This window comes from Rhinatrema bivittatum, chromosome 6 (genome assembly GCF_901001135.1).
Source record: "Rhinatrema bivittatum chromosome 6, aRhiBiv1.1, whole genome shotgun sequence".
Lineage (NCBI taxonomy): Eukaryota > Metazoa > Chordata > Amphibia > Gymnophiona > Rhinatrematidae > Rhinatrema > Rhinatrema bivittatum.
Genome location: NC_042620.1, coordinates 273,751,576 through 273,772,383, shown reverse-complemented (window position 1 = coordinate 273,772,383; position 20,808 = coordinate 273,751,576). Strand labels below are relative to the sequence as shown.

The following is a 20,808-nucleotide window of genomic DNA, read 5'->3' as shown; positions in this document are numbered from 1 at the left end:
GCTATCCTCGAGGCTCTCCCATGCCGGCATGTGTTCATGGTGCCTCCCCAGAGGGGAGGTTCCTCCGGAGTTGTGGGGACTGCAGCTGGGAAGTCCCGCAGTGCGGAAAAAAGGCCCGCTGCATCGGAGCTTGCAGCTGATCCATTCCTGCTTAACGCGGGAACGGCAGCCATTTTGAAATCCTTCGCAGCTGTGAAAGAAAGGGTAACAGGGGAAGGGATCTCCCGCCCTACTTGTCGCCGGTTGCCACAAGTCCTGAGGATCCTCAGGACTCCATCCATGACACGTCAGAGGATGAACCCGATCCCCTGGAGGGGGATTTGAGAGGCCCGACTGATTTCACAGCTGATTTTGTGCTTTTAATGCACAAAGCCTCTCTCGCTAGTCAGCCTCGCCCAGGCAAGTCTTTTAAGCCCAGGCCAGTCGAAGAGTAGCCCAGGAAGGTTCCTAAACAGCCGGACCAACAGGGGGCCATCAGGATTCGAAGGGTCGGGGCCCCCTCACCTCGGGGCGACGATGGTGAACATCCCCTGGCAGACCCAGATCTCATGGGAAACCCTGGGACAAGACTCATTCTCGACCCCTCCGGTCTTTAGTGGGGCGGATCCAAATGATGAACCGTAGAAGCCTTCACCCTTGAAAGGGGATGATCCCAAAGTTGTGCGCTTGTTTCTGAGGGACAAATTGGAGCCTCTGATACCACATGTCCTGGCAGAGCTGGGCGGGCCAGTCCCTCAGGAGGACCCGCCCAGGACACAGTGGATCCGGTCCTAGCGGGGTTGCAGGGCCCAGCCAAGACCTTCCCCTCTTTATCCTATGGTCCAACGGCTGATGAGCCAGGAGAGGGATACTCCGGAAATGGGGCTCAGGTGGGCCAGGCCATGGACAAGCTTTACCCTTTGCCAGAGGAGGTTCTGGAGCTCTTGAAGGTGCCTAAAGTGTACGCTTTGTTGTCAGCAGTCACGAAGTGGCCTATCATCCCGGTGACAGGGGCAGCGGCCCTTAAAGACCTACAGGATAGAAAGCTCGAAGTGCATCTCAAAAGGATATTTGAAGTGTCGGCCCTCGGCATTCGAGCTGCCGTTTGCAGTAGCTTCATGCTTTGAGCAAGCCTGAGGTGGGTACAGCAGCTGCTGAGTGCCAGAGACCTACCACCTCAGGAAGCGGCCTAGGCAGAGCATCTGGAAGTGGTGGTAGCATATGGAGACTAGACGCCTTGTATGATCTTCTTCGTACCTTCTCTAGGACCATGGCCTCGGCAAGGAGGCTTTTGTGGTTACATAACTGGGCGGCTGATGTTTCTTTGAAGGCTCAGCTTAGCGAGCTGCCTTTCAAAGGCAAACTTCTCTTTGGTGAGGACCTGGAGCAGCTGATTAAGTCCCTAGGGAGACAATAAAGTACACAAGCTGCCGGAAGATAAGCCCAAAGGAACCAGGAGTTTTCTTCCAACTCGCTCTCGTTTCCGGGAGCAGCAGCGCTTCCGCCAGAGTAGGAAGCCTGGATCAGGCCAGAGACAAACCTCAGGGAGGTCTCAGTCCTTTCGTGGTCGCAGACTGAGCCGAGATGGGTCCGGTCAGGGGTCCCTCGGATCCAAGTCCTCTCAATGAGATACGGCCGACCCATTCCTCCATTCCAGTGATCGGCGGACGGCTGTCCCTTTTTTTTTTTTTTTTTAACAGAGAATGGGTCAAGATAATTTTGGACCAGTGGGTTTTAAGTGTCATAGAACACAGCTATGCTTTAGAATTTGCTCGACCTCTGTGAGACTTGTTTCTGACCTCTCCCTGTGGCTCCCCCTTGAAAACTCAAGTAGTTCGACAGACCATTCAGAGGGTGCAAAGTCTGGGGGGCCATTGTTCCGGTGCCGCAGGTGGAGCAGGACATTATTCCATTTATTTTGTCGTGCCGAAGGAGGAAGGATCTTTCCGTCCAATACTGGACCTGAACAAGGCCCTATGGGTAACGCGTTTTCAGATGGAGACTCTGTGTTCTGGCATTGCGGCCATCCGCAGTGGGGAGTTCCTGGCTTCTCTGGATCTGACGGAAGTGTACCTGCACATCAGGATCTGCAGGGATGACCAGAGGTTTCTCCGCTTCATGATACTCAGTTAGCATTTTCAATTCTATGCTCTCCCCTTCTACCTGGCCATGGCTCCGCACACGTTCACCAAAGTGATGGTGGTGGGAGCAGCTCTCCTGAGGGAGGGAGTGCTTGTTCACCCATATCTGGACGACTGGCTCATCCGGGCGAAGTCAGAGGCACTCTGAAAGCAGGCAGTGGACAAGTCTTGCTCTGCCTACAGTCTCTAGGTTGGGTCGTCAACCAGGCCAAGAGTCATCTTTGTTCCTCTCAGGTCCTAGACTTCTTAGGAGCACGCTTCAATACCCGCGTAGGCAAAGTCTTCCTCATGGAGGAATGCATCCACATGGAGGAATGCATCCTCATGGAGGAATGCATCCACAAATTGTGACCAGCAATAGTTGACAGCTTCGGTGCCCAGAGTATGGGATTACTTGCAGGTCCTTGGATCCATGGCGTCCACCCTGGAGTTGGTCCCGTGGGCGTTTGCTCATATGAGACCCTTACAGAGCACGGTTGCTATCCCATTGGGATCTGATGTCAGAGGATTTCCAGCTGGTATTACCGTTCACAGAGTCCGCTAGGTCCAGTCTTGGTCGGTGGCTGGTCTGAAAGCACTTGAGACATGGGGTTGCCCTCGAGGTGCCCACTGATGCCAGTCTTTCAGGTTGGGGGCCTGTGTGCCAGTCTCAATCGCCTAGGGCCAATGGAAGAGGCACACTGGTCCATTAATCTTCTAGAAACGAGAACGGTGTGCCTAACCTTACAGCGTTTTTCCCACTTGTACGCAACCGGGCGGTGCAGGTTCTATCGGACAATGCGATGGCAGTAGCCTACATCAAGGAGGAACCAGAAGTCGTTGGGTTGCCCTAGAAGTGGAGATGCTGATGTCCTGGGCAGAAGAGAATTTGGCCTTATTGGTGGCGTCACACATAGAGGGAACCAACAATGTGCAAGCAGACTTTTTGAGCTGCCAAAGACTAGACCCCAGAGAGTGGGAAATGTCCCTGGCAGTGATGTCTCATCTCACGCAGATGGGGTACTCCCTCATCTGGATTTGATGGGCAAACTCGAGCGAATGCCAAGGCTCTGCATTTCTTCAGTCGCAGAAGAAAACATGGAGTGGAAGGGGTTGATGCCCTAGTACTCCCCTGGCCACACAAAGTTCTTCTGTATGTGTTTCCTCCTTGGCCTCTGATAGGCAAGGTGCTATGGAGAATAGAAGTTCACCCAGTGAGGGTGATCCTAGTAGCTCCAGAGTGGCCCCGGAGACCCTGGTTTGCAGACCTGCTCAATCTCGCTCTGGACGAACCCTTGCGACTCAGCCATCTTCCGAACCTACTTAGTCAAGGCCCTATATTTTTCAATCAGGCCAATCGCTTTTGTCTAGCAGCCTGGCTTTCGAAAGGCAGCGGTTGAGGAAGAGAGGTTATCTGGAAGATGTTATTGTCACTCCTCTTCGGGCTCGGAAACCTTCTACTTCCTTGATCTATGTCAGGGTCTGGAAGGTGTTCAAGACTTGGTGCTGCGAAAGGGGAATCTTCCCCCACCAGTCCTTGGTGGCTCACATTCTGGCATTCTTGCAGAAAGGTCTTAGTAAAGGCTTATCGTTCAATTCCCTCCAGGTGCAGGTGGCGGCCTTAGGGTGTTTGAGCAGCAAGATTCATGGGGCATCCCTGGTGGCCCACCCCGATGTAGTACATTTCCGCCGTGGGGTGAAACATTTGAATCCTCCTGTCCCTCCGGTTTGCCCATCCTAGAGCCTTAACTTGGTCCTCAGGGTACTGTGTGACACTCTCTTTGAACTCCTCAAGAAGGCCACCTTGAAAGATTTAACTTTGAAAGCAGTGTTTCTGGTGGCAATATGCTCAGCTCGGAGGATTTCTGGGATTCAGACTTTCTCCTGTAGGGAACCGTTTTTGTGAACTTCGGACTCTAGGGTTTCTCTTCGGACGGTTCCCTCCTTCCTTCCGAAAGTTGTCTCAGCCTTCCACTAGAATCAGTCGGTGGAACGTCCGGCTTTTCCTCAAGTCGAGCCAGATACGCCTCATGCCAAGGAATTGAGGTGTCTGGACGTCAGAAGAACCCTCTTACAATATCTAGAGGGTATCGGATCATCTTTTCGTTTTATGGAGTAGTGCTAAGAAGGGTCATAAAGCATCAAAAGTGACCATAGCCCGTTGGCTGAAAGAGGCCATTGCTTCAGCTTACATTTGTCGGGTGCGAACTGTTTCGGATGGTTTGAAAACCCATTCGATCCGATCTCAGGCAGCTTCCTGGGCAGAGTCTCAGCTGGTTTCGCAGCAAGAAATCTGCAGGGCAGCGACATGGAAGTCCTTAAGTACTTTTGCCAGACACTATCGTTTGGACGTACAGGCTCCTGGTGTTGACAATTTCAGAAGCAGTGTCATTCGAGCGGGACTCTTGAGGGCCCACCCCAGATAGGGAAGCTTTGATACATCCCAGCAGTCTGGACTGATCCGGGTATGTACAGGGAAAGAAAAATTGGTTCTTACCTGCTAATTTTCATTCCTATAGTACCATGGATCAGCCAGACGCCCGCCCTTGGAGTGACAAAGTTCTACATGAGAATCCGCTCGTCTTCTGTCTTCTTTTTTATACACCATCGCTGCAGACTAATTATGGGTACAGGTCTCTCCGTATCCTTCTCACAATTTGATTATATATATACTTAGAGAGGTTATTTCTTTCTTGTTCTTGGCTTGAAATGTTTCTGCTTTGCTAGTATTAATACTGAGGAGATGCAGGTTGCACACCGGACTAAGAGGGGTTGCTCTCAAAGTTTTTCTCTGTCTCCATCTGCTGGAAGGGAGGCAAAACCCAACAGTCTGGACTGATCTGTGGTACTACAGGAATGAAAATTAGCAGGTAAGAACCAATTTTCCTCTACAATCCATAGCATCACAGTCAATATTTCTGCTCGAACACACAAGTCCTTACATACAGCATCACTGGCAGTGCTTCTGTTCAAACACAAAGAAACAATGATAATCCTCTTGTTTATATACACGGCAATGACAAAGCTGTCGATCATACTTGTGCTAACACACATACATGGCATCCCTAATACTTCAGCTCACAGAGATTTACAATACAAAGATAATGCTTATGCTCATACACATGTACATACACACACTAGCTCACATGTGTACAAAAACAATGAATGAAGGAAAATGCTGCCATACAAACACTGCTGAACCCCTGGGGAGAGGAAGCCTACTGCTTCCCTGCAGCCCTGCCCAGCTTTTTGTGTTGCAGAGAGAAAATCAGCAATCCTCTCTTTTCCTGTTCAGACACAAGTTTTCTGAACCAGTCTTAAGATTGCCAGAGGCTTGGGATGGATAAGAGGAGAGAACTAGGAACCATGGCACAAATCTACATCTGTAAGGTTCTCCGAGGAGAGCTGTTTTCCCTCTGCAATATTGTTTCCATCACTAGCTGAAGCTGCAGGGGACTCAGTTTTAATCGCAGCTCCCCAAATAATGTCATCTGAAGAAAGACAACAGCCTGGGGTGGCAGATCACCTCCGAATGGACCACTGGGAAATATTGAGGACTTTTACTGTTATTTATTCTTGGTAGGGCTAGAAAGAAATTCTAGAGTGAGTAATCCATCCTTAAGTGAGAGAGAGAGGGGTGGTAAGAGTGGGCTATTTTCAGTGGTGGGTGGATAGTTCTTGATTTGGAAAAATTGTGTATTTTGTAATATTCTATATTGTTAGATGTATTTTAGATTATAAATTATGTTTTGTTGATCTAACTTGACTTATGTTGTAAATCATACTGGGTCTTAGGAAGCCTTGGTGAAGAACAGTAAAGAAATCCAAGTAGATAAAAACACAAAGATGGCAAAATATACATATATATATGTATATGTGTGTGTGTGTGTATTATATGTATACAAGCCGTTAAGCCCGTTAAAACGGGCTACATTAAATTTTTTTTTCAGTCCATTTTCAAACACAGCACCCCTTCTACACTTTTTTTTCCCTCACTCCCCTTCCCTCCACTCAGTCTTACTCACCCCCCCTCTGTCTCCCACTGCCTCCTTCCCCTTACTCTCACCTCTCTCCCCTTCCCTCAGTCAATCCCCACCCTCTCTCAATCCCATCCCCTCTCCCTCAGCCCTCCTCCACTCCCTTTTTCTCTGCTCCACAACTTCTTACCCTTCCACTTACTCACATCCCTCTGTCTCTAACCTCCCCCTCATTCTCTCTCCCCTCACTCTTCCCCACCCCCTACCTCCCTCCCTCCCGCACTCACCCACTCCTCCCTCCCTCCCACTCTTCCCTCCTTCCCTCAGTCCCTCCCTCCTCCCTTCCTCTCACTCAGTCCCTCCCTCCCTCCCTCCCTCTCACTCAGTCCCTCCCTCTCACTCAGTCCCTCCCTCCCTCTCTCCTCCCTCGCTACTGGCCGCCGCTGCTACCGCTCCTCGTCACCACCACGGCCGTTCCTCGTTGCCGCCGCCATTGCCGCCGCTCCTCGTCGCCGCCGCTGCTGCCTCTCCTAGTCGCCGCTGCCCGATGCCACCGCCATGTTGGTATACGCTCGCTGAGACGGACGTGCTTGCCCACACATGCGCAGTAGAGCTGCTCTCTACTGCGCATTTGCGGCACGTCGGTCAAGCTTCGTTTATTAGGTTGATATATATATATATATATATATATATACACGCTTCATATAAGAACATGCCATACTGGGTCAGACCAAGGGTTCATCAAGCCCAGCATCCTGTTTCCAACAGTGGCCAATCCAGGCCATAAGAACCTGGCAAGTACCCAAAAACTAAGTCTATTCCATGTTACTGTTGCTAGTAATAGCAGTGGCTATTTTCTAAGTCAACTTAATTAATAGCAGGTAATGGACTTCTCCTTTTTAAACACAGCTATACTAACTGCACTAACCACATTCTCTGGCAACAAATTCCAGAGTTTAATTGTGCATTGAGTGAAAAAGAACTTTCTCCAATTAGTTTTAAATGTGCCACATGCTAACTTCATGGAGTGCCCCCTAGCTTTTCTATTATCCGAAAGAGTAAATAACCGATTCACATTTACCCATTCTAGACCTCTCATGATTTTAAACACCTCTATCATATCCCCCCCTCAGCCGCCTCTTCTCCAAGCTGAAAAGTCCTAACCTCTTTAGTCTTTCCTTATAGGGGAGCTGTTCCATTCCCCTTATCAGTTTGGTCGTCCTTCTCTGAACTTTCTCCATCGCAACTATATCTTTTTTCAAATGCGGCGACCAGAATTGAACACAGTATTCAAGGTGCGGCTCACCATGAAGCGATACAGAGGCATTATGACATTTTCCGTTTTATTCACCATTCCCTTTCTAATAATTCCCAACATTCTGTTTGCTTTTTTGACTGCCACAGCACACTGAATCGATGATTTCAATGTTATCCACTATGAAGCCTAGATCTCTTTCTTGGGTGGTAGCTCCTAATATGGAACCTAACATTGTGTAACTATAGCATGGGTTATTTTTCTCTATATGCATCTCACCTTGCACTTATCCACATTAAATTTCATCTGCTATTTTGATGCCCAATTTTCCAGTCTCACAAGGGTCTTCCTGCAATTTATCACAATCTGTTTGTGATTTTAACTACTCTGAACAATTTTGTATCATCTTCAAATTTGATTACCTTACTCGTCTTTCTTTCCAGATTATTTATAAATATATTGAAAGTACGGGTCCCAATACAGATCCCTGAGGCACTCCACTGCCCACTCCCTTCCATTGAGAAAATTGTCCATTTACTCCTGTTTCCTGTCCACGAAAGGACATTAGCCACCTAGCCCATGACTTATTACTTTTCCTAGAAGCCTCTCATGAGGAACTTTGTCAAAACGCCTTCTGAAAATCCAAATACACTACATCTACTGGCTCACCTTTATCTACATGTTTATTAACTCCTTCAAAAAGTGAAGCAGATTTGTGAGGGAAGACTTGCCTTGGGTAAAGCCATGCTGACTTTGTTCCATTAAACCAGAGCTTTCCAAACTTTTTCATGTTGGTGACACACTTTTTAGACAAACATAATTTCACGACACGGTAATTCAGTCTACTAGTAAACCAGAGGTTAAAGGTTAAACGAACGAAACATATTTCGACAATTTATTGTATGTTTCCTTAAATATATACATAAATAAAATGTTTTCACGACACAACCTATCTCATGAAAACCTTAAATTTATATTAAAAATATATATTCCAAGATTCATGTTATTGTTATAATTTATGAGAAACAATATAAAACAAATTGTCTGTCCCCCACACACTCATCTCTCTCCTCCCCCAGCACATGTCTGGCCCCCACACTCATGTACCTCATCTTTTTGATTGTTGCCAGTTAAGTGCTTCACTCCCTTCCATGATCACCAGACACTGCTGCTTGCAGTCAGTACTCCTCATGGCCAGGCCCTCATCGGCAGCAGCAGCCAATGCAAGGATGGCTGGGCTCGTTTCCACCCACCAAGCCCCCCAAAAAAACGCGATTGACAGCAAAAATCACCCAATAATAAGCAACCCATAAACTGAAAAAAAAAAGTGAATCTCTAGGAAAAAAAAAGCCCAAACTCGCATCAGAGTTGACCGGGCTTGTGCGACACACCTGAACACTGCAGGCGACACACTAACGTGTCCCGACACACAGTTTGGAAAGCTCTGCATTAAACCATGTCTTTCTATATGTTCTGTGATTTTGATATTTAGGGACACTTTTCCACTATTTTTCCTGGCACTGAAGTCATGCTAACTGGTCTGTAGTTTCCCGGATCGCCCGTGGAGCCATTTTTAAATATTGGAGTTACATTAGCCACCCTCCTGTCTTCAGGTACAATGGATGATTTTGATGATAGGTTACAAATTTTTACTAATAGTATGAAATTTCATTTTTTAGTTCCTTCAGAACCCTGGGGTGTATACCATCCAGTCCAGGTGATTTACTACTCTTCAGTTTGTCAATCAGGCCTACCGCATCTTCTAGGTTCGCCGTGATTTGGTTCAGTCCATCTGAATCATTACCCATGAAAACCTTCTCCGGTACGGGTACCTTCCCAATATCCTCTTCAGTAAACACCGAAGCAATCATTTAATCTTTCCGCAATGGCCTTATCTTCTCTAAGTGCCCCTTTAACCCCTCGATCATCTATTGATCCATCTGATTCCATCACTGGCTTTCTCCTTCGGATATATTTTAAATGTTTTTACTGTGAGTTTTTGCCTCTATGGCCAACTTCTTTTCAAATTCTCCCTTAGCCTGTCTTATCAATATCTTACATTTAACTTGCCAACGCTTATGGATTATCCTATTTTCTTCTGTTGGATCCTTCTTCCAATTTTTGAATGAAGATCTTTTGGCTAAAATAGCTTCTTTGACTTCCCCCCTTTTAACCATGCCGGTAATCATTTTGCCTTCTTTCCACCTTTCTTAATGTGTGGAATACATCTGGACTGTGCTTCTAGGATGGTATTTTTTAACAATGACCACATCTCTTGCACACATTTTACCTTTGTAGCTGCTCCTTTCAGTTTTTTTTCTATTTTTCTCATTTTATCAAAGTTTATCAAAGTCTACTTAAATACATTATTGACAACAGGATAAACCAGTAAATTGATATTCCTTAGGTGTTAACCATCAAATTACCAACATGAGGACTATCCAATGCAACTATTGTGGAGCCTTTATTCAGAGGGAGATCATCTGGAAACTTAAAGCTTGCCCCATTTGTTCACAGCTCGCTTCCTTGAAAAAGGAACTGGATGAAGTTAAAGCTCAATTAGCTTCAATGAAGAAAGGCTCATCCTCTTTACAATATTCGGAAAGTAATTCCCCATTACCACAGAAAACCAAAAGTCAAGGATAAAGAGATTTACAGTGGGCTCAGGCAGGATAAGACCTGTGACCCACAGGCACCCATTCTTAACAGCTGTGCAACCCACTAGTCTAACCCCCCATTCACACAGGGCATTAAACAACTCAATAAACAACAAGATCACAGAGGGCTCTGGTAGAATTGAACCTTGATGCAGAGACACACACTGTGTATCAAGTGCAACAAGTACAAAAAGCCTTCTCTGTATTAAATACTGAAGAAGCTCTAGAGAAAAAGATTGAAGTGTTATCTGAAAAGAGAGAAGAAACCCAATGTATACAGGAATTCCAGATCAGTAACCAAAGGAAAAAGCTAATTGTGCTTGATGAATCTGTCACCAAAGGCACTAATCTTTCCTCTTGCACAAATGCAAAGGGAAAGGGGGATAACAAAACGCAAGTAAAGTCACAAAAGGAGTCCAGGAACAGCAGTAACCTGAATGTGGAAAGCTATGAGCACAAATGCTCGTAGTTTGGGCAATAAAATCCCAGATCTGCAAGCCCTAATGGAGGAGGCGGACTTGGACATTGTTGCTGTCACGGAGACATGGTTCACCGGAATCTCACGATTGGGATAACGGCAAATACCGGGCTATAACTTGTTAAGGAAGGACAGAGTGGATAGGAAAGGGGGAGGCGTGGCTCTTACATCAGAAAACAACATCCAAGCATCTGAGTTGCAAGGAAGATGGGGCAATGAAGAAGCACTATGGGCCAACCTAAAAAAGATGGGACATCCATTTTTATTGGAGTAGTTTACAGGCCTCCAAACCAAAAGGAAGAGCTGGACAGAGATCTGGTTGAAGACATCCGGTTAGCCTCACCCCGGTGGTGGGAAAAGTAATGGAGTTGCTGTTAAAAGAAGGAATAGTGAGCTATCTACAGTCGGAAGAATTGCTGGACCAGAGGGCAGCATGGATTCACCAGGGGAAAATCCTGTCAGACAAATCTGATAGAATTTTTTGACTGGGTAACCAAGGAATTGGATCAAGGAAGAGCGCTCGATGTCATCTACTTGGACTTCAGCAAAGCTTTTGATATGGTTCTGCACAGGAGACTGGTGAATAAAATAAGAAGCTTAGGAGTTAGTGCCAAGGTGATTGACCTGGATTGCACACTGGTTGACGGAACAGAAGACAAATGTGTGATGGTAAATGGAACTCTCTCTGAAGAGAGAGCGGTGTTGAGGCGGAGTGCCGCAAGGGTTGGTGTTGGGGCCGGTCCTGTTCAATATCTTTGTGAGCGACTTGCGGACGGGATAGAAGGTAAGGTTTGTCTTTTTGCGGATGACACTAAGATCTGCAACAGAGTGGACACGCTGGAAGGAGTGGAGAGAATGAGACGGGATTTAAGGAAACTGGAAGAGTGGTCGAAGATATGGCAGCTGAGATTCAATGCCAAAAAGTGCGGAGTCATGCATATGGGGTGTGGAAATCCGGAAGAACTGTATTCGATGGGGGGAGAAGGGCTGATGTGCATGGGGCAGGAGAGAGACCTTGGGGTGATAGTGTCTAATGATCTGAAGTCGGCGAAACAATGTAACAAGGCAATAGTTAAAGCCAGAAGAATGCTGGGCTGCATAGAGAGAGGAATATCGAGTAAGAAAAGGGAAGTGATTATCCCCTTGAACAGGTCCTTGGTGAGGCCTCACCTGGAGTACTGTGTCAGTTCTGGAGACCGTATCTCCGAAGGGACAGAGACAGGATGGAGGCGGTCCGGAGAAGGGCGACCAAAAAGGTGGAGGGTCTTCATCGAAAGACTTATGAGGGGAGATTGAAGAATCTAAATATGTATAACCCTGGAGGAAAGGAGGAGCAGGGGTGATATGATACAGACTTTCAGATACTTGAAAGGTTTTAATGGTCCAAAGACAACGTCAAACCTTTTCCATTGCAAAAAAATCAGAAGAACCAGGGGTCATGATTTAAAAACTCCAGGGAGGAAGACTCAGAACCAATGTCAGGAAGTATTTCTTCACGGAGAGGGTTGGTGGATGCCTGGAACGCCCTTCCAGAGAAAGTGGTGAAGACCAAAACTGTGAAGGATTTCAAGGGGCGTGGGATAAATACTGTGGATCCATAAAGTCTAGAGGATGTGAATGAAGAGAAGAGGCATGGGGGTGGCTTGAGGGAATGATGGCTACTATCTGGAGATGAATATCCCTATTCAATAATGCGACTCCAACGTTGATCTATGCTTCAACGGCAAGAGGAAATGTGGAAATAAGAATTTGCAACCACATAAAAGCAGGGGAGTAGCTGGCTAGTTACGGCGGTTACTACCCCAAACCAAAAAATACCTGATACTTCACTTTCAATGCAAATCCAGCATACCTCTCTGCTTCAACGGCAGGGGAGGAAGTTTAACACTTCACACATATCCAGCATAGCCCTCTGCTTCAACGGCAGGGGAGGAAATTTTGACAATTCACGCATATCCAGCATAGCCCTCTGCTTCAACAGCAGGGGAGCAAGTCTGATATTTCACTTCAATGCAAAGCCAGCATAGCTCTCTGCTTCATCGGCAGGGAGGAAGTTTGACATTTCACGCATATCCAGCATAGTCCTCTGCTTCAACGGCAGGGGAGCAAGACTGATACTTCACTTTCAATACATAGCCAGCATGGCTCTCTGCTTCAACGACAGGGGAGAATGAAGAAAGGTTGATCTATATTCAGGCAACAATCAACAAGGACTGAATTACACAGTCTGAATAAACAGATAAGCATGGGTGTAGCTTGCTTATTGCGGTGGTTAATACCCCTAACTAAATTAAGCTATTTCACTTGGACGCAGTTCCAACACTGCTCTCTACATTAATGGTGGGGGTGGAAGGGAAACAGAATAAAAAAAGGTTACTAAGAGCCAAGAGAAACAGATAAGTATGTGAGAGAAAAAAAAAAAGTGCAGAAGCTTGCTGGGCAGACTGGATGGGCCGTTTGGTCTTCTTCTGCCGTCATTTCTATGTTTCTATGAAAGTTTAGTACAAGAGCCATAGATTTGCTTACTGTCCCCCCTTCAGTCATTAATTCAAATTTGATCATATTATGATCGCTATTGCCAAGCGGCCCCACCACCGTACCTCTCTCACCCAAAATTCTTGTGCTCCACTGAAAATTAGATCTAAAATTGCTCCCTCTCTTGTCGGTTCCTGAACCAATTGCTCCATAAAACTGTCATTTATTCCATCCAGGACTTATCTCTCTAGCATGACTTGATGCTACATTTACCCAGGTCAATATTGAGGTAATGAAATCTACAAAAAATACTAACAGTTAATCCCAATGTACAACCGAGCCACGCAATATCTCAAATCAATACGATGAATTAAACTTCTCAGTGGACAGTACAGGAGAATCACATTTGTTGCAGTCCCTGAAGCAGCTTTGCGAAACGTACGTCGGACTAGACCCCTGAACAAGTGGACCTCTGAAGCGCGGTAGCGCTGTTAAGTGATTAAATCTTTGAAGCGCGGTAGCGCACCAAAAAGAACTGGATCTCCGAAGCACGGTAAGCGCTGTCAACCAATAAGGGAAGTACCGTTCCACATTAATTTTAGAAAAAAGTATAAAAAAGAAAAAAAGTACATATTAATAAAACGTAACCTTTTTGAAAGACTTGGACCGATGATTAAATATGACCTGTAGCGGTTAATACAGAAGATTACTTGCTTGTATACCGTGGGTGTTATGATGGTCCCACACAAATTAATCTATATGAAATATAGCACATAGAAGAAAACCTTTTGCTTACAACGTATTGATGTGAGGTAATTGAAATCTCCCATTATCATCACACTACCAATTTGGTTAGCTTCCCTAATTTCTCTTAGCATTTCACTGTCCATCTCACCATCTTGACCAGGTGGATGGTAGTATACTCCTATCACTATAGTCTTCCCCAACATACAAGGGATTTCTACCCATAAAGATTTGATTGTGCATTTAGTCTCGAGCAGGATGTTTATCCTGTTGGACTCTATGCCATCCCAGACATAAAGCGCTACACTGCCTCCTGGGTGCTCCTCTCTGTCATTGCAATATAATTTGTACCCCGGTATAGCACTGTCCCATTGGTTATCCTCCTTCCACCATGTCTCTGAGATGCCAATTAAGTCTATGTCATCATTCACTGCTATACATTCTAATTCTCCCATCTTACTTCTTAGACTTCTGGCATTAGCTCAGGTGAGTTTTTAGTTACAGGCATTTGGACTCCGAACCATGCGCTGCTGAGCAACTGTCTGCTTTCCCCTTTGTTCTAGTTTAAAAGCTGCTCTATCTCCTTTTTAAAGGTTAGCGCCAGCAGTCTGGTTCCACCCTGGTTAAGGTGGAGCCCATCCCTTCGGAAGAGACTCCCCCTTTCCCAAAAGGTTCCCCAGTTCCTTACAAAACTGAATCCCTCTTCCTTGCACCATCGTCTAATCCACACATTGAGACCCCAGAGCTCTGCCTGCCTCTGGGGACCTGCGTGTGGAACAGGGAGCAATTCAGAGAATGCTACCCTGGAGGTTCTGGATTTAAGCTTTCTACCTAAGAACCTAAATTTGTCTTCCAGAACCTCCCTCCCACATTTTCCTATGTCATTGGTGCCCACATGCACCACGACAGCTGGCTCCTCCCCAGCACTGTCTAAAATCCTATCTAGGTGACGCGTGAGGTCCGCCACCTTTGCACCAGGTAGGCATGTTATAGTTTATTACTTTTTATATACCGACGTATCAGAAAATCCATCACATCGGTTTACAACGAGTAAACATAAAACAGTGATTATAAGAGAGAATAAATACTATTAAACAGTTAAGAGAACAATGCATAATTCTAAAACGGTACAAAAATTAACAAAGCAATATAAAATAACTGCTAATGTCAATAAAATACATTAAAGTTAAGAACAATAAAATAATAGACATAATCGGTTATCTTAAAAATTATAGAGCGCTAAATTAAAACATAGCAGAACTGAAACATTAACTAGAACTTGTGTAAGCACGGTTAAAAAGCTAGGTTTTTAGATCAGCTTTGAAGTTTTTGATGTCTGTTTGCAGTCTTAGCTCTACAGGCAAGGAGTTCCAGAGTTTAGGACCTGCGATCGATACTGCTCTCTCTCTTACTTCTGTCAAGTGCACAGACTTAACAGTAGGAATTGTCAGTAAACCCTTGTTTGCTGATCTCAGGTTCCTTTTAGGCACATGTAATCAGATGGCGCTGTTTAGCCATTCGGTTTGTTCGCCATAGATTATTTTGTGTAAAATGCATACCGTTTTATATTGGGAACGATATACAACTGGTAACCAATGAAGAGAGTTCATTGTTGGTGTAATGTGGTTGAGTTTTTTGCTACCTGTCAGGATCCTAGCAGCTGCGTTTGCAGTACTTGTAATGCCCGGGTTGTGGACACTGGGAGTCCTAAAAGCAATGCATTGCAGTAGTCTACGTTGGATAAAATTAATGAATGTAGGACAGTTCTAAAATCATTTTTTCAAGCAGTGGGTTTAGCCTTCGTAATATGATGAGTTTGTGGTACCCCTTCTTTTAGCTTAGTGGATATATGTTTTTTGAAGCTGAGATCTGTTTCTAATGTAATGCCGAGGTCTCGGACAAAAGTTGACTGTTTAATCTTTACATTATTTTCGAAGTTTAGAGGGGAAATTCCGTCATTTTTCAATTTCCGTTCTAATAACATTTCTTCTGTTTTTTCCATATTTAGAACTAACTTTATGTGTGACAGTAATTGCTTTAGAGCCTTGAGATATATAGTGATAAAATTAAGCGTTTTTTCTATTGTATCATCAACAGGTACCAAGAACTGAATATCATCAGCATAGATATAGAAATTTAACCCTAATCCTGCCAGTAAATAGCATACTGGTAGTAGATAAACATTAAACAATGTAGCTGAAAGGGCAGACCCCTGGGGGACCCCTGTTTCTAGTGGGATCTTTTCGGAGGTTGTGTTTTTAATTTTCACTTGGAATGATCATTCATGGAGAAAAGATAAAAACCAGTTTAAAATGGAACCTTTGATCCCAGGCAATCCTCACGCCCATCAGTCACCTGGCTGTTTACATTCCTAATAATCGAATCACCAACTATGACGGCCGACCTAACTCTGCCTTCCTGGGCAGTAGGCCTTGGGTAGACATCCTCAGTGCGAAAGAACAATGCACCACCTGGAAAGCAGGTCCTTGCTACAGGATCCTTTCCTGCTGCATTCAGGTTGATGCTTTCCAATCATGAGACCTTCCTCCAAGACAGCACCAGGGCTGCCAGTCTGAAGTTGGGACTTGACTCCTATGTCCCTGAAGGTTTCGTCTATATTCCTCTCTGTCTGCCTCAGCTCCTCCAGGTCTGCCACTCTCATTCTCTGAGAGGCAGGAGCTCTTTGCATTGCATGCACATGTACAATTTCTCACCGGTGGGTAAAAAAATCATACATGTGACACTCGATGCAAAAGACTGGGAAGCCCCCCCTCTTGCTGCTGGACTGCTGCCTTAATCTCAAATTTGTTCAGTTCCTACTTATGTTTTAAGTTGCTATGGGAGTAGGAATGTGTCTAATTAATGTCCTTTAATGTATTAGTGAATTCACTATCAGGCTGATACATTAAGGAGCTGTAGGAAGAGCTGCGTTAGTGCCGGGCGTACCCGCGGTTGCTGCACGCACAGTCCGGCTCACCTACAGCTCGATACTGTATTTAAATTGCTTGCAAATGCAAGCCACGTCCAAGAAGCGTCCGTGAAGCGTTAGCCTACGCAACCCATTTTACTGTATAGAGCACTATACAGTATCCTGGGTGTGCTGGCCTAACGCTTCATGGACACGCTGGTATCTGTCATTTCAAATGTCATTTGAAATGACAGGTACCAGGAAGTGGACGGTTCTCCTACGCTCAAGATTGCCAGTCCTCTCTCCCTCCTCCCGAAGCAAGGCGCGAAAAGCAGCCTTGCTTCGGGAGGAGGGCAGTGTAAATCGAAAAAGCCAAAAAAAAAAAAAAAAGTAGCAACGAAGTGGACGGTTCTCCTACGCTCGGGATTGCCAGTCCTCTCTCCCCTCCTCCCGAAGCAAGGCGCGTAAAGCTCAAGGCGTGACGTCACGACGTTGGCGTCACGACATGTGACATCACATCTTGAGCGGCCCAATTGCACGCACAGGGGCTGCTTTCGCCTGTGCAGGCATCCATCTTCGCCTCCGGGAGGCAGGGGAGCCGCGATCCGTCTCCGCCGCGATCCGTCTCCGGAGGAGGGCTGCGAAAAAAGTAAGTCGTCGTTTTACACTGCCAGTCCTCTCTCCCCTCCTCCCGAAGCAAGGCTGCTTTACGCGCCTTGCTTCGGGAGGAGGGGAGAGAGGACTGGCAATCCCGAGCGTAGAGAACCGTCCACTTCGTTGCTACTTTTTTTTTTTTTTTTGGCTTTTTCGATTTTTTCTGCTTTCGTTGCTTTGGGAGGAGGAGGGGGGAGAGGACTGGGACTGCCCCGGCGACCAGCACCCATTGACGCGGCCAGGGCAGGTGAGCGAGGGCTGGGGGTAAGTTTGCCGCCTACCCTTACCCCTGCCTCTAACGCAGGGGTAAGGGTAGGCGGTAAGTTAGCAGGCTAAACGTGCGGCAAAACGGCAGGATAAAAAAGTGATAGTTGGGGCGCGCGTTACTGTATGGGAGGGAATAGCTAATTCGATCGTTTACATCTAATATACATGCCGCGGGCGGAAGGGGTTACCCGGTGATTTAAAGAGGCGGTAAGAATCGGTTAAAGGGGATTGTGTATCGCAGGAAGGGCTAACACGGCTGGAAAGTGAGTAGAAAGCGGATTAGGAGCGGGGTAACCGCGGCCGCACTTTACTGTATCGACCTGTATGTCTGGTAGTGGCCTACAGGGGAATGATCAAGCTCTCAATAAGGTTGTTTTTTTTTTGTGTGTGAAAGTGGCACCTGTCTATAAATTAAAGGATGAGCTATGGGTGGGAAATACAAACAGTCTAACTTCACTTAGTCAGCCAGAGTGACTCACTGCTCTCTTGTTTAACAAATGTTGGTACCTAATCAAACCATATCACACTACCTTAACACCTTTCCAAGGTGAGTAGCTGAACTGAACTTTTCAACCTTTTTACTTAGGTTTACACTGCTCCTAGCTTATTTCTAGCTTCTGGCTACTTTTTGTTTGTTTGTTTTGTTTTTAATATACAAACACACCTACTACTGCTTATTAGCTGCCTTACTGACTGACTATTTAAAAATACAAACAGTCTAACTTCTGTTTATTCACTGCCTTACTATTAAAAGCACAAACACACTAAATAATATTCCCAAATAGTTAACTTCGCCCCAATACTTTTAAAAAAGAAAGTTTCCCAAGCAAAATTTTATTGATTCCTTTCAGCAACCAGTAAGGTGACCCTCTCCTCTCAGTGCTCACACTCACAATATCCCTAACAGTAACCCAAACATCTCACCAACATTCCACCCACAAATACAGTACCTTAAATCCCCTCCTCAAACACTGCAAGTCTATACACCTCCCTCCCAACACACCACATTTCTATACCTCCCACCACTGCACTGTGAATCTCTACCTTCCCCCTCCCACACATCTCTACACCTCTCCCTCCCACACATTAGGCATCCCTACAATGGATTCACCACCACTACATACTGCAAGCCTTCACACTTTATTTATTTATTTAACAGTTTTTTATACCGACCTTCATAGTAAATAACCATATCGGATCGGTTTACAGTTTAACAAAGGGAAAAACTAGAGTAAACAAATTCAAGTAAACGAAAGATAACAATAGGTAGGAATAAGTCAAAGTTACAAATCAACAGGGGGAGAGAACTTGGAAGCTTACTACAAGCTGGAAAGAAGAAAGGCCGGTAATAAAAGTATTGTTACCATAGAGCAGGGGTCAGGAACCTTTTTGGCTGAGAGAGCCATAAACGCCACATATTTTAAAATGTAATTCCATGAGAGCCATACAATATGTTTAAAACTAAATACAAGTAAATGTGTGCATTTTATGTAAGATCACACTTTTAAAGTACAATAAGTCTCTGAAAATATTACACCAGGCCTTAAGACACCAATACATCTCCTATTAGGAAAACGGACCAAGTCAGGCTGCTATAGAGTCCTACACAGAAACTACACGCCAGCAGAAAACCTCACCTGAATCACGTGCTGTCCCTCACCTAACATAGAATAAAGAGACCAAAACGCATAACAAGAAGCATGCAGACAAAAACTGAATTGGAAACTGCAACAAGCCAGAGTCTCTGTATGCAGTGTAACAAAGGAAAAAAGAAACATCACACATCCTTATAAAACAAATCAAGAAATATAAAATCATCAGCAGTAAAACTGTACTAACAAAAAGAACATATTTCGAAACAGCTGAGTGGAATATCCAATAATTAAAAAACTCATATAAAACATTTCCAGATACCAACAAAATATTTCAAAATAGCAGACACAAAGATCCAGTAATGAAAAATAATAAGGATACAAAATTTTTTTTGCTCTGCATACCTGGGAACGTTTGATATCCAGGTGTCCTGAGATTGTTCTGAATTAGCAGGAGGTGGGGTGGTTTGCTTGGAACTTTCTCCTCTCTCAGTCACATACCAGCGCTCTCTCTCACACTGGCTCTCAATGACACACCTATACACACATGCTCTCAGTCACTCACATATACAAATGTTTTTTTCTCTCTCACTTATATAGGCTCTTAATTACACATTTACACACATGCTGTCTATCTTTTCACGCTTACACACACACAGGCTTTCAATCACATAAATACATGCTGTCTTTTTCTCTCACACACAGACTCTCATTCACATGCTTACAAACATGTCCTCTCTTTCTCTCATTTACACACAGGCTCTCAATCACATACTCACATGCTCCCTCACCTAAATCAGCTCTCAATCACACAGACACACATGGTCTCTCTCTCTCATTTAAACACAGGCTCTCAATCACATACTCACATGCTCCCTCACCTAAATCAGCTCTCAATCACACAGACACACATGGTCTCTCTCTCTCATTTTAAACACAGGCTCTCAATCACATACTCACATGCTCCATCACCTAAACCAGCTGTCAATTCAGACACAGACACACATGATCTCTCTCTTACTTATACACACAGGCTCTTAATCATACATACACATGATCTCTCTCACACACAAAGGATCTCAATCATACACACATACTCTTTCAAACAAACAGGTTTTCAATTACAAACTTACACATACAGGTTCCCAATGGTAAACTTACATTCATGCTCTCTCTCTCACAGGCAGGATCTCAATCACAGACATACTCTCTTTCACATATACAGGCTCTCAATCATTCACATACATGCAATCTCTCACTCACACACACAGGATCTCAAACACACATGCTTGCTCGCTCATTCATTCACTCTCTCTCTCCCCCTTCCCCCCCCCCCCCCGGGAACTCGCGGCAGCAGCAGCCACCTCCCAACGCTAACCTCCTTCATTTTCAGCCCTCGCGGAGGCGGAGTCCCATCGGCCGCGGTTGAAGATTTTCATTTTCCTCCGAGCCGCGCTGCAGTCTTCTTCCCGGACACTAGCGTGCCTGCGCGGGTCTTCCCGCGCAGGCACCCGATGCTCTCCACTTCCTCTTCCGGGCCGCGGGAAGAAGGAGAGCACCGGCGTGCTCTCTTCTTCCCGCGGGCCCGGAAGAGGAAGTGGAGAGCATCGGGTGCCTGCGCGGGAAGACCCGCGCAGGCACCCGATGACTCCAGTGCTGGCACCCGGCTGACACCCGATGACTCCCGCGCAGGCACCCGGAT

At 45.6% G+C, this 20,808-nt stretch overlaps 1 protein-coding gene across 1 annotated transcript in view; it reads right to left on the bottom strand.

Annotated features, from left to right (window-relative positions):
• MED12 (mediator complex subunit 12) overlaps positions 1–20,808 on the bottom strand; it is a 573,790-nt gene that overhangs the window by 79,277 nt on the left and 473,705 nt on the right. The window lies entirely within an intron of this gene.